Source organism: Lolium rigidum, chromosome 7, assembly GCF_022539505.1.
Source record: "Lolium rigidum isolate FL_2022 chromosome 7, APGP_CSIRO_Lrig_0.1, whole genome shotgun sequence".
NCBI classification, from domain to species: domain Eukaryota; kingdom Viridiplantae; phylum Streptophyta; class Magnoliopsida; order Poales; family Poaceae; genus Lolium; species Lolium rigidum.
The window spans coordinates 54,317,147-54,332,493 of record NC_061514.1 but is presented as its reverse complement, the minus strand read 5'-3'; positions in this window follow the sequence as shown (position 1 = coordinate 54,332,493).

The window sequence follows — 15,347 nt, the reverse complement described above, 5'->3', positions numbered from 1 at the left end:
GAGGTTTGTAGGACAGCAGCAAGTTTTCCCTTAAGTGGATCACCCAAGGTTTATCGAACTCGGGGAGGAAGAGGTCAAAGATATCCCTCTCAAGCAACCCCTGCAACCACAAAGCAAGAAGTCTCTTGTGTCCCCAACACACCTAATAGGTGCACTAGTTCGGCGAAGAGATAGTGAAATACAGGTGGTATGAATATATAGTAGCAGTAGCAACGGTGCCGAGAAAATAGCTTGTCTGGCGTGTAGTTGATGGTGGTAGTATTGCAGACGATAGTAACGCAATGAAACAAGTAAACAAGCGGTAGTAACTCAGCAGTATTTAGGAACAAGGCCTAGGGATTACACTTTCACTAGTGGACACTCTCAACATTGATCACATAACAGAATAGATAAATGCATACTCTACACTCTTGTTGGATGATGAACGCATTGCGTAGGATTACACGAACCCTCAATGCCGGAGTTAACAAGCTCCACAATTTGTTCATATTTAAGTAACCTTATAGTGTAAGATAGATCAATACAACTAAACCAAGTACTAACATAGCATGCACACTTGTCACCTTCATGCATATGTAGGAGGAATAGATCACATCAATATTATCATAGCAATAGTTAACTTCATAATCTACAGGAGATCATGATCATAGCATAAACCAAGTACTAACACGGTGCACACACTGTCACCTTTACACACATGCAGGAGGAATAGAACTACTTTAATAACTTTGCTAGAGTAGCACATAGATAAATTGTGATACAAACTCATATGAATCTCAATCATGTAAAGCAGCTCATGAGATTATTGTATTGAGGTACATGGGAGAGAGATGAACCACATAGCTACCGGTACAGCCCCGAGCCTCGATGGAGAACTACTCCCTCCTCATGGGAGCAAGCAGCGGTGATGAAGATGGCGGTGGAGATGGCAGCGGTGTCGATGGAGAAGCCTTCCGGGGCACTTCCCCGCTCCGGCAGCGTGCCGGAACGAGACTCCTGTCCCCCGGATCTTGGCCTCGCGATGGCGGCGGCTCCGGAAGGTTTCGTGGTTTTCGTCGAACGTCTCGGGGTTTTCGATCCGGGGGCTTTAAATAGGCGAAGAGGCGGCGCAGGAGGGTCGAAGGGCGACGACACCATAGGGCGGCGCGGCCGGGGCCCGGGCCGCGCCGGCCTATGGTCCGGGGGCCCGGTGCCCCCTCCGGTCCTTCCCGGGTGTTCGGATGCTTCCGGTGAAAATAGGAACTTGGGCGTTGATTTCGTCCGATTCCGAGAATATTTCGTTACTAGGATTTCTGAAACCAAAAACAGCAGAAAACGGAACCGGCACTTCGGCATCTTGTTAATAGGTTAGTTCCAGAAAATGCACGAATATGACATAAAGTGTGCATAAAACATGTAGATAACATCAATAATGTGGCATGGAACATAAGAAATTATCGATACGTCGGAGACGTATCAAGCAGCGCGTGACCGTCGGATGAAAACTGACGGCCAGGATCGCATCGCGCAATGACAACAGACCAAGCAGGCCACAGGCTGCTTAACGGGCCAACGGGCCGAGGCGCCAGCAGGCCGCAGTAACGGGACGGCCTGTTTCGGCTCGGGGGCGAGGAGGCCGCGGCCTTGGGCCGCGCTCGCAGGCCGAAGAGTTGCGTGCCGAGCGGCGCGTAAGCTTTTTCCGCAGGCGCGGGCTGTGGGTCGTGCAGTTTTTTAACAGCTTTTGCTGTTTTAGTTTTTACAGAGGCATTTTAGGCAGTTTTGGGTCATTTTTTGGCCAAATTTTTGTCTAGTTTTTTCTGAATAAATAGGACCAACGAAATATTTGTTCAGAAATTAAAAGGTGATAGATATGCCTCTGAAAAGTTCAAAAGTTAAAAGTTTAAATCCACAGTTTCCGCTGCATATAGTAAAAGAAGCATTTTTTGTCAAGTTTTTTCCTAAGCAAATTGAACCAACGAGATATTTGTTTTAAAAAATAAAAAGTAACAGAGATGATTCTGAAAGTTTTAAAGTTTAAGGAATTCAAAGTTTCCGCTGCAAATAGTTAAAGATGCATTTTAATGCAAAAGTGATAATCAAAATTTTAAAGAAATGATTAAAGTGATTATTGTGACAATTATGGTTCTGTTATTTTTTAACCAACGTTATTAATGACATGATCATGATTTGTTGCAATAAGGTGTACATTTATCTCTATTTTCTGCCCAACGGTGATATAGATTTAATTACACAAACAGTTGTATGCTCTAATTTTGACCAACGTTGGATTATTGCATGCAATTGTTGTTATGATCTCATTTCATTATGGTTTAAAGGAGGGTACTACTTGATGAGCTGCATCAAGGATGTTCCAACCCTCAAAGGTGACAACTACACTGAATGGAGAAAAGAAGGTCGATTTGTGCTGAGGTGGACTGGGTTCACACAGCCGGTCAGACCAAAAGATCCAGTCAGAAATGACAAGGATGATGATGCTGCATGGCAGTATAAAAGGTGGCTAAGTGCCATTTGTGAAGAATACAACTGAGAACGCTATTGTGGGCTCAATTGCAGAGTGTGCTTCCGTAGGGGAGTATCTTGAAAGAATAAAGAGCCGATTCATCGGTTCTTCAAAGATATGTGCGACCCAGCTGCTGAAGCAACCGGTGACAGAAAAGTACACATGGACAGGAAGGACATGGCAAGTGTGCCATATGTTGTAATAATGCTTATGTGGGTGTTGTCTGTGTGTAATGTGAGTGAAAGAATGTTGTCCGCGTCGGACAAAGAACAAAAGAAAAGAAAAAGAACTGATGAATCATCGAAATTATGGCACTTTCGCTTAGGCCATATTTCGAGGGGGGGAATAGAAAGACTCGTTAAAATGATATTCTTCCTCCATTAGAATTCTCAGACATAGAACAGTGCATTGATTGCATTAAAAGAGAATTTGTAAAGCAAATTAAAAAGGGTGCAAATCGAAGCACAGCAACACTAGAAATAATCCACACCGATATATGTGGACCATTTTCTGTGAAAAGTGTGGATGGCTATGATTCGTTCGTAGCATTCACGGATGATTACTCCCGATATGGTTATATTTATCCAATAAAAGAAAGAACATAAGTGTTGGATAAATTCAATATTCAAAGCTGAAGTTGAAAATCAGCATGATATAAGAATAAAGATAGTCAGGTCTGATCGTGGAGGGGAGTACTACGGTCGACATACTCCATATGGCCAAGTCCCTGGACCTTTTGCAAGGTTCCTAGAGGAGACTGGAATAGTCGCCTAGTACTCGATGTCGGGCAAACCTCAGCAGAATGGGGTAGCTGAAAGGTGCAAGCGTACCCTTATGGATATGGTGCGCAGTATGATGAGCTATTCCACCCTACCATTGGGATTGTGGATTGAGGCGTTAAAAACCGCTATTCACATTCTAAACAGAGTACCAAGCAAATCAGTGCCCAAAACGCCGTATGATCTATGGACAGGGAGAGTGCCTTCTCTAAACCACCTGAAAGTGTGGGGGAGCCCTGCTGAGGCCAAAGTATTTAATCCAAACATCGCAAAGTTAGATACCAAAACAGATCGACTGCCATTTTATTGGCTATCCCGAAAAGTCAAAAGGTTATCGTTTCTACGCCTGGAGAAATACACAAAGTTTGTGGAAACAAGACATGGTGTCTTCTTAGAGGACGAAAAGATGAGGGGGAGCATGGTAGCTCAGAAAATTGATCTTGAGGAGAAGAGGGTGCATGCACCTAATCCGATGACTCTGGAGCCATTTTTGCGCTACCATGTGCACCTGTACCGATGATCCCTGCGATTGCGGTGCAAGCGCCTGTTGTAACTCCACCCATGACAACGATGAGTGAAAATTCGGAACCTGTCCGTCAGGAGCCGAATGAACCATTTGTTGATCATGAAAGGGAGCAACAACAACCACCTCTAGAGACAAAAGAATTTACACAAAGAGAAGGGATAGATTATAATGAGACATTTTCTCCGGTCTCATGTAAGGATTCCTTCAGAATCATCATGGCACTAGTTGCACATTTTGATTTAAAGTTGCATCGAATGGATGTAAAGACGACATTTCTAAACTGGGATTTATAAGAAAATATCTACATGAAACAACCCAAGGGTTTTATCATGGAAGGCAAGAAAGAAATGGGATGCCGCCTAAAGAAATCCATTTATGGATTAAAGCAAGCCTCCAGACAGTGGTATCTAAAGTTTAATGAAACAATCAAGAGATTTGGATTTAAAGAAAATATTGAGGACAATTGCGTTTATGCAAAGTTTAAAAGTGGGAAATATATTTTCCTAATTTTGTATGTGGATGATATTCGCGCTGGCCGAGTGATGTTAGTCTACCGCAAGAGACAAAGAAGTTCTTGTCCTCAAATTTTGATATAAAAGATCTTGGTGAAGCGTCATATGTTTTGGGCATAGAAATTCACCGAGATAGAAACAATGGAGTATTAGGACTATCGCAAAAGGCTTATTTAGAAAAGATTCTAAGTAAGTATAATATGCATAAGTGCAGTGCCATACCTGCCCCTATAGTCAAGGGCGACAGTTTTGGGTAACATCAAAGTCCCCAAAATCAATACGAGCTCGATCAAATGAAAGCGGTTCCATATGCTTCGGCTATTGGATGCCTACAGTATGCACAAGTGTGCACTCGCCCTGACATAGCATTTATCACCGGAGTACTCGGTGGATATCAAGAAAATCCAGGTTTTGAACACTGGAAAATGGTAAAGAAGGCATTGCGTTATGTGAAAGGCACAAAAAACTACATGCTAACATACAGAAGATCTGATTCCCTAGAAATAAGAGGGTATTCAGATGCAGATTTTGCGGGGTATAAAGATGATAGAAAATCCACATCTGGATATGTATTCACCCTCGCAGGGGGAGCTATTTCGTGGAGAAGCTCCAAACATACCATAGTTGCATCATCCACGATGTATGCAGAATTTATAGCATGTTATGAAGCCACGGGGCAGGCATTATGGTTAAAGAAATTTATACCCGACTTGAAAGTGGTAGATTGTATCGACAAACCACTAAAGATGTACTGCGACAATGAGCCTGCAGTATTTTATGCTCACAACAACAAGTCGAGTAATGCCACGAAACCGATTGAGGTTAAGTATTATGTTGTGAAACACAAGGTCCAGGATCAAACAATAAGTCTCGAGCATATAAGGACAAAAGATATGCTTGCGGATCCGCTAACGAAAGGCTTACCACCCAGCGTGTTCAAGGAGCACATAGCCGGCATGGATTTAAGGGAAAGTCTTACCTATCCTGGATCATAAGAGGCCCAAAAGTAAAAGAATTTGTTTCAAAACAGAGAAGTGTATTGTGGCTGTCTGATTCTATCGGCAATAGAGCTGTGACGATGAAACATGCCCTATGGACTGATCTAAAATGAAACGAATAAAATGAAAGTATAAAGTTAAAAGAAAAGTTGAGATCAAGGGGGAGAATGTTAGGATGATCTCCTCGCGTCCGAACCCAACGGCTCGAACTCGGACCCTTGACCTCGTCCGCGCCCTGATCGGGGGCGCCCAACCGCATCTGGTTGGTGGGCCCCTATCGCCTGTGCTATATATACAGTGGTGGGGGCGGTGGCACATATGACGAGGTTGACCAGAGTGCCACTCGCCCCACCAACATACCTACCGATCTAGGCCAGCACAGAGCCGACGGGAAGCTCCATCGCCGCCACCACTTCCTCACCTACGCGCCGCCGTCACCACCATTACCACTGCTTCCGGTTCCTCCTAACAGGGAGAAGGTATGCCGTCTTTCCCTCTCGATCTCTCTCTCACGCAGCACATGCACACAGAGCATGGACACGTTCTTTACAGAGATAGTGAATACACGGCTTTAAGATCTATCCTAGTCGATCTAGCAAAGTAAACAATATGAAGCATGTGCCAAGATCGTACAGTAGCTCACATTTTGGCCAATCTTCCTGTCCTAAGGACGCCCAGTTCCTGTCGCTGTTTGTACTGATGAACCATGCGTTTCAGCAGAAAAATGGCGAGGCAGCGATGCATCGGCACAGATTAAGAGCGCGTCTTCTGCCATTAGGAAGCCGAGAGAAGCTGGGGTATAATAAAGTAGATGTAGGAGACACATTGCATGTATTTGTCCCTAGCTGTATCGATCGAACATAGCAAGGAGTTAACACATATGGATTCAGCCACAGTGGTCATGCCGTCCATGTGACAGAGGTACATCGATATGACCCACGTTTTGCTGTCCTCAATCGATCTCAGTGGTGCCGACCCAAGGCCATAGGGTAGGGATCGATCTCACATGTCCGGCCAGAAACCAAGCAGGGCAAGCAAAGAAACCATTCAGAGATTAATGGATTGTCGCGCGCTCAACAATCAGAATCCTAACATAAACATGTCGATGACGAACACCCGGCCGGGCGGCCGGCCAGTCGACAGGGAGAAACCAGTGCACTCACGATTCACGAAGCTAGAGACGTTGTTGCAGCCTTGCAGGTACATACGTAGTACTGACGTACAGTGTACTACTAGTAGTGTATATGCACAAGCACCAAAACACGCCGGCCCGCGGGCGGGCGGGCGCAGGAACATGGGGCTGTAGTGCCACGCCTTGGAGAAGAGGAGGCCTAGCAGTCGACATAGTGAATCCTATAAACTGCACTAGTCGGTGCCGACTAGGCGCCGCACATCCCCAATTCCATTTTGGGCCAGACCCATTAGTGCATTCGGATTTTCTTCTTCTAGTTTTTCTATTTTGGTCTTTTTTCTTTGGTTTTTCTATTTAGTTTCGTTTTTTCACCGTTTTTCTGCTTTTCTTTCTTCTTATTTTACTATTTTGAAAAAAATTATATTTTTGAAAATGTTTAGATTTTGAAAGTGTTTAATTTTTTGAAATAAACATATTTGAGAACTTTTTAATTTTAGAAAATGTTCAAATTAGGAAATTGTTCAAATATCAAATTTGTTCAAATTTTAATAATTGTTAAAAATATATAGTTCGCCAATTTTTGAAATTCAAAAATATTTAGATACGCAGAAATTATTTAAAATAATTAGATTTGATTTTTCTAAAATTCTACAAATATTTAGATTAAAAAATAAATTTTGAAAAAAGTTTAGAATTTTTTGAAATTATGAAATTATTTAAAATGTTCAAGCTCTGAAAAAATATAAATGAAACATCAGAAGGACAAAAACGAAAGAAAAGAAAACGTACTTTACCGGCCCATCCCCTTGCCCGGGGTGTGCGGCATGTGATAAGAACCAACTAGGGTGGTGTATAGAACCTCTCAGTCGATAGTGTTGATGCTCGCGTCTCTGTTCGATGAGCTATGCACGTATATGGAGTACAATAGTTCTTTCAGGCCAGGGTTTTTGTAGAAATGGATCGAGTATAGCCAGGGGGGCATTGGTTGGACACTTTGTTCAGTGCATGCAATGGCAATCCCCAAAGATATGTCATAAATTTTTACCTGTTTTCTCTATTTTATCTCATCTTCACGTTTAACAAGTTTAGCATATAGAACATGTTATAAAATAGATATGCAAAATTCATAGCCTACGAGTTTGGAATTCAAATTAACCATAAAGTAAAAAAAAATGATCACAGATGGCACAATGTTCGTGCAAACACATAGTAGAACATAGTGTTCAACTGATCCGCGAGAATGATCTTGGCACGTGCTTGTTCATACCAAACCTTCGTCATGTCGTCCATGATGCTTGTACACATCGGCCAACATTACTCGGGCTTAGTGAGCAACTTGAGACCTACTTCCTTTGTCTTGCTCCCAACTTGTCAGTTGCAGCCTTTTCCACTTCAATTTGAACCTTATCTTCTATGTTTGTAAAGCTCTTGAAAGTGTTTATCTTTCTAGAGCCCTCTTAGGTTTCCTCTTTTCTCGCTTGACACCTCTTGAGCTTATTATTTTGGGCAAGGATTATAGGAGTCAAATGTTCTCATATACATCCAAGGAAATGTTCACACAACTATACACCCAAATATTCATACAATTATGCAATCAAAAAAAAATGGTCATGAAACATACCTTGGTTGTGGGCGTCGGAATGCCCGTGGATCCATTACAACACCGGTGAGACGTCCACTATGTACGAGGTGTTGAGATCAAATGGCGACAAAATGGAAGAATTGCATGGATAACATGCCGATCCGGGGGAGGGGGAGAGGGAGCTAGCTAGCATGGTGGCACGGTGGACGGTGGGATCACGGAGGTATGTCGGTGATAGCGAAAGGTCGATCTACAAGAGTCATCCAATTAAAGTAATATTTTATGCCATCTTTGAAAGTGCAGCTACTTAATTGTGACCATGAAAATAACCCACTTGCTCGCGAGAGTATTACAAAGACCGTTGCATCAAATTTATATTAGAACGTGATGTTAATGCCCATATGAATGGAAATCAAACACTACAAAGAAGTTGCATTGAAATTATCTTGTCTATAAATGTTATACTCGTGCCACCATGTTTATGAGAGTATTGTCAAGTGAATCCATGAACCCGGTCCACTTTTTGTCATAAGAACATACTTTTAAGTTACTACACTTGCGTTCACATTTTCTATAATTACTTATTCTAAAAATACAAAAAGATATATTACATTTGCAGTTTTTATTTACAGTATTGGGTTTTTATTTCATAGACATGGGGCGACTTTGTTATTTTGTAGGGGCTGCCTCAAGAGGGAGAAAGAAACTTGCGTAACTCCCTGAGTTTGATAAACCCTGACTCATATTTGTGGGGGTAAAGAGTCATTTGCTACAACACTTTGTGCTTGAAGTCGCAATAAGGTTGTGTACAACGTAGTTTGTTGCCATCAACGGGTGAAAAAGCAATATTAGCTGACTTGTCTCATTCTTTCCTTAATAGCTTCCAAAGAATTGCAGCCTTGGCATGATGACCAGGCACTTCTAGTGGGTCACCATTCTAAAGAGCAGAGATGAGAGTATGTCTGTAATTAATTGTAGCTTTTGTGTGAAAGAATCAGGCATTTGCATTCTCTAGATTGACCTATTTTGTTTCCCTCTATGTCTCCAGTAAGTTTGCTGATTACGCAGAAGTGAAAGCATACGAATATCTCTTAAATGTTATTTTTATTTAGTTTAAATTATCAATTCTTCAAAAATTATCCAACATAATAATGACCATATTGACTTTTGGAATCAAAGCCCAAAAACAAGTCCAATTCCTTGACCAATACTTTTAACCCCTTCAAAGGTTTTCGAACTTAGCAGTAATAATTTTGGCACTATCAAAGTGACTAACCGGTAGAGTCCAAGCATTTTCGACAGTTTGCTTAAAATCAATGCGCTGCAGCAAAAAAATCTCAAGGAAGAACATAGGAATAGGATTTCCAACCTGAATAATAAAGGGAAAATGATCTGACATTAGCTTAACCAATGAAGTTAACAAATTTGGGGGATCTGATTATGTCCAAGAGGTAGAAGTAAATAACCAATCAAACTTTTTTTAAGCAAAGCATCCTGATGCATGTTGATCAATGCGTATTTTCTACCCATAAGAGCTTGCTCTATAAGTTCTGAACTATTTATAGTTTCACCGGAGAGCATCATGTCATTTATGTCCCCACTAGGTTTGTTTCTATCATTTGGGATCTGATGAAGTTGAAACCACTGATAATAACCCGTACTTGAACGTTGTTGAATCAATTTAAACCCTTTGACGAGGATGTGGAAAAGATGATGGCATCGACCCCGGACAAGGGAACATATGAGGGGGACATTAACTTTGGCTTGGAGTGGGAGGGCCAGAGCTTGAACAAAACTTATCAAGGAAGATCAGATGCAACGGTAGCACAAAGATGAGGCGAGGCGGACCAAAGCTTGCGGGATGCGTGGCCCTGGAGGAGATAGTATGTAATAACCCAGAACATAGGAACAACGAAGGGTAGATTTAGAAATGGGATGTGCATTTCATCGCAAAACGGGGGAAATTTTCGCGCCTTATTGCAACTAAACCTAAGAGGGATCGAGGTTCTCTCTCATTTTGCACTTAGGGTTAGGCAATGTGAGTTAGGGTAATTTCGACATGATCTCTTTTGTATCTTGTTACTTTGGGGAATGATTGCATTTGATAAGTGTTAAGCATTTAACTATACACATCACACAATATAAACAATGAATTTATAATTCAAACACAAGTTATAAAATTCAAATACAATATATAAATTCAAATCACTTTGAATTTCAAAGTGAATATCAAAAACAATATTTAATCAAGAATATAAACATTACATAATACAAAAGCTCATAAACCAAAACTTGAGCTTTATTGATATACAACACATTTACAAAGTCTTTACAATATTCTTGATACAAGAATTGAGACATAATGATCAGAACTAAAAGAAAAGGAAAATTACAAGTTTATTCTAAACTAAACCTAAACTAAGTGGCTTGAGGATGATCTTCTGGCCATAGCATAATTCAAACCTGTAAAACAAAGCACAGATACTAGACAGAATACAAGTGTTAGCAAAGATCACAGGAAAATTCAGTTTGGACAGTTAGTCAAATAACACAGGAAATTCAGTTTGGACAGTGCAAACTGTCACAACACACTTGTGCTTGTCCAAATTCCTGGACAGCACAAGATAGGCATAGGCAGACCAACACTGAGCAAGCCACAGGGGCTCAAGTTTCATCATATGAAGGCTGTTGCTAGCCAAGCAACAGCAAGGCAATGCAAGGGGTGAGTCATAAAAGTAACCAGGCTTGTGTGTCATGGCCAGGGAAGAAGTAGAGACCATATAAATAGCACACAAACCCTAGAACCATGACAGTCGACCACATATGCAAATCACCAGGTAAGGGTGAAGCAAGAACAAGCACCAGTTCATCCAGTTCATACTCAAGAACAGAAACCAACACAACCACTTAGCTCCAGGAATCATGGTGACCTGAGAAGCTCAACCAGAAACTGGAGGTGAAGGGCTGTGCACACAGAAAACCCCAAGTCTGCATCAACCAAATATTTCACACTAGGAGCTGGAACAAGGTATACCAAGTTCATGGACAGATCCAATGGATCTGATCCATCATATGTGCATGATATAACCATGGGAGTGAACAGATGCTCAAAAGGGGTAGATCATCACTTGGTTTTCACCAAGGATTACTGCCAGTCAAAAAGCTACTAAAAATAGAAAGCATCTAGGTACAGATCTTGTACACAGAAACTAGCACACATGCACAGATGCACACACTAGCCGGATCGGATGCACGAGATAGCACCAGTAGATGAATTGCAAGGATTAGCGACTAATAAGACTACACAGTAAACCCTAAGCTATGAACCATCAGTAAACCCTAGATTTTCATCAGGCAAGCATATTGGCATTCATATCAAGTATGATTCCCAAATATGCAAGCAAAGGTTGAGTAGCCACAAGATCCAACTAAATAAGTGAGCAACCAATCAGTAGCAATGCTACTGAGGTCACATCACACTAAGCACCAATTAAAAAGAAAGCTAAATATAACACATCATTATCCAGGAATGGATTCAGATTCAATTGCTTGCTAGACAATCATGAATAGCCAAATCATTTGCAAGCAAGTCATTTAAATCATTACTGCATAAGCAGTTCATCATAACTTAATTAATACAAGCATGAATTTATTACAGATCCATGCTTAGTACTGACAGCAGCATAATATAAGGCAACACAGTTTAATCACTGCATCATAGCCACTGGAGCAAGTCCAGGTAGCTTGAATATGCAACAGCATAGTGATGCTTGAGCATCAGCATCACAAGGAATTGAATCACTTAGCCACAGAATTAATCAGTAAGCCATCACTGACAATTAATTGATCAAATGGATCAATTGAATCAAGTCAAGCTACACAGGGAAGCTAGCCAACAAGCATAGAATGATCCAATGGATAACTAGCTTGCATAGGAAGCACAGAAGCATATCACAAGCACCACTGGCACACACAAGTGTCACTGATGCATCACAAGTACACCTAGACAAGCAAGCATGATATGCCAGTAAGCACAAGCAAGCCATAATCAAGCATAGCATAGCATAGCAAGCTCATAAACAAGCACAACAGAGCATGGCAAGTACAGAGCATGCTAGGAGCAGCAGAGAAGCAAGTAAAGCATGAATCGCAAGCAAAGCAACACTGGCCAGTACCAGTAACTGGTAATTTTGGCCATGAGCTTGCAGTAGATAGCAGCACAAGAAGATTGCGCAGCAATAGCATAGCTCTGTGTGATCACAGGATCACCAGAGAGCAACAGAGCATGAGGAAGAAGAACAGTAGCAAGAGAGGCGCACAGAAGAGAAGGAGGAGGTGAAGTACTTACTTGCGCCTGGAAGCAGAAGCTAGGGCATGGCGAGGCAGTGCTCGCGCGGCCCTAACAGCTGCAAGTCCAGGGTAGGCGCCGACGTTACGCCGGCGAGCCCAAACACGAACCCAACACCACCGTAGCGAGCACCTGAGGCGACGGCACGAGTACTGCGAGCAGCATCCGTGCCAGGTCAACCCCAGGGGCGCACCCATCGTCGGCGAGGACGAGCGCTCGCCGGAGTTCATCGAGGCGATTCTTCCCGAGATCCAGAACGGAGGCGATTCGCCAGGAGAGGAAGAGAACGAGAAAACCACGCGGACAGATCGATAGATCTGCACACGGCGGTTCTGGTTTGGTAGGTGGCTACGGCGGGGGAGCTCGGAGCTGGCCGGAGCAAGGCGGCGGCCATGGCGGCGACGCCATCGCCACGGGCGTCGCATGAGATTAGGGTTAGAGGTGAACGAGAGAGTGAGAGGGCCGAGTGAGTGAGAGAGGTGGGCCGTTCGGCGCCACCGACCCATAAGGGACAAGCCTTATTGGGATGTCCCTGGGCTTTAGGTAAATGGGCTGGGCCCAATAGGGGCCAGGGGGCATTTTTGTCTTATAATAATTAAAATAAAGGCCAGAACTTTACCAATTTTTTGGTAAATAAAATACAACTCTAAAAATCCATTAAAAATTGGATTAATGAATGAAAAATAAATCTTAACAAGAATAAAATATGAAATGGAATTTATGAAACAAATTCAAAATTATGAATTTTAAGAATTTAAATAATAACTTCGAATTTTAAATTATTATTTCCTTGTATTTAAAATTCAAGGAAAAATCTCAAATAAGTTCAAATACTTATTTTCAAACATTTCAAAATGAAATTCTATTATTCCAAGTCATTTCTATTGGAAAAGGGTATTTTTCCAAGAAAAATACTATATTCCTTTTTGTTCCAAAAACTATAGAGGTAACTCTATGAATTCAAATTATTTTTGGAATGAGTAAGGAATCACCAAGTAAAATAGTTTTACTTTGAATTGTTGTACTTTGTGTGAATTAAAATGGTTTATACTTTTAAATCAATTGCAAGTTACCGTCAAAGACATAAATCTTTAACTTAACCCTAAATTTATATAACTCAGCGGGGTAAAGGGATTCAACATAAAATAATACATCCATGATTGCATTATTTGGATTTTATAACATTGTCCTTATCGGACAATGATGCTTCTTACAGAACCCGAGGTTCAGGTTCCATCAACTGCATTGAACTGCACTATCTCGCAGTCCACAGGCAAGTTCACCCTTGCTCATGTCAACTTGAGTATTTTCTACTACTTTAATGCAAAGCTATATACTTATCATTCCTGCATCGCAAATGAAATGTTACTTTCCAATTATGAATATGACTATGTGGCTGGCAATGGAACCATGGTATGTGTTGATATGGTGGAGGTTCCATTGCAATGGGTTATATCACCCTAGGATTAATTACCAATGCCGTCCAGTGATTCTAGCGCCGTACAAACCGTGTTAACCATGAGATCTATAATGGCTCGGGGAAGCCAGCCGTATCTTTTCCCTTACGCACGCCAACGGATTGGTAGAGCCGGTGGGGTGTTGGAGGCACTGCCGCAATAGGTTGGGATATCCTTTTAAATCCCCATCCATTAGTGATGATAAGCTCTACCATCTATGAAGGATTGTCCGGAGTACACCGTGAGTAAAGCCGTATTATCGGGGAAGTCTACCGGGGGTGTACGGTTGGACAAAAGGGTGGGTTTGCAGTCGCGGAGAAGGCGGTGTGGGCTTGGATCTTTATACCTGGCCTCACACCAAAGGAAGTGTGAACGGGGGCAAGTCCCTGCGGATGGCAAAAAGGGTGAGATCTCTTATGGGAAAAGTAACGCACCTCTGCAGAGTGTATCAAATTGTGGCTGTCACTCCCTGTTCCGGGAAGGGAACTGCGAACGCGGCAGGAAGGAACTCCACGAAGTTCTAGTCAACCTCGTGAAGACCGACGGGCATAGTTTTCATAATAAAAGCAACCTTTTGAAGAAATGATTTCAAAACATGCATTGACCTGCGATTTCCCGATCAATGGTCGTAGCTAGTGCATCAAACACCTTTTTATTCTTTTAGAACTTGTCTGAGTACCCCTGTACTCACTTTCTTTCGACACCCTTGCTAGGCTCGTGATCCGGAAGTGGAGGCCATCAACGATGGAGCACCAGAAGGTAGTTACGAGCTGGTCTACGAAGAACCTGATCTTACCGGCGGAGTGGAAGGCGTAGACTATGGGATAGTCTACGGACCAGATGACACGGAGGTGGAGGAGTAGTGACATACCATAGCATCATAGAGCCGAGCAACGTAGAACTACCTAAATAAGTTGTTGAGCTCTCTTTATATTTGTTATGAGTTGTAATCGTACTTAAGTAGTATCTTAGGGTGTTCTCATAGGACCTGTGAGAATACTAACTTGTTAAGACAATGTTTGTAATAAAGTATGGAGTGTTATGACCTGCAATGTTTCTGTTGTACCACTCTGAGGGATATGGCAAATTGTGAAGAAGTCCCTTCACAAAGATCATATCAACGACTTGTATACTACAACATGCAGTGGTATGCTGGGTCACCGCAGCTGGTATCAGAGCAAATGTTCCGACCTTAGGTTGGAAAAACCTAGTATAGGGAAGAAACCTGTAGGAGTCTAGTAGAAATTGAAGGAGATATGCCCTAGAGGCAATAATAAAGTGGTTATTATTTATATCTTTATGTTTATGATAAATGTTTATATATCATGCTATAATTGTATTAACCGAAACATTAGTACATGTGTGATATGTAGACAACAAAGAAGTCCCTAGTATGCCTCTTAACTAGCTTGTTGATTAATAGATGATTAGTTTCATAATCATGAACATTGGATGTTATTAATAACAAGGTTATATCATTATATGAATGATGTAATGGACACACCCAATTAAG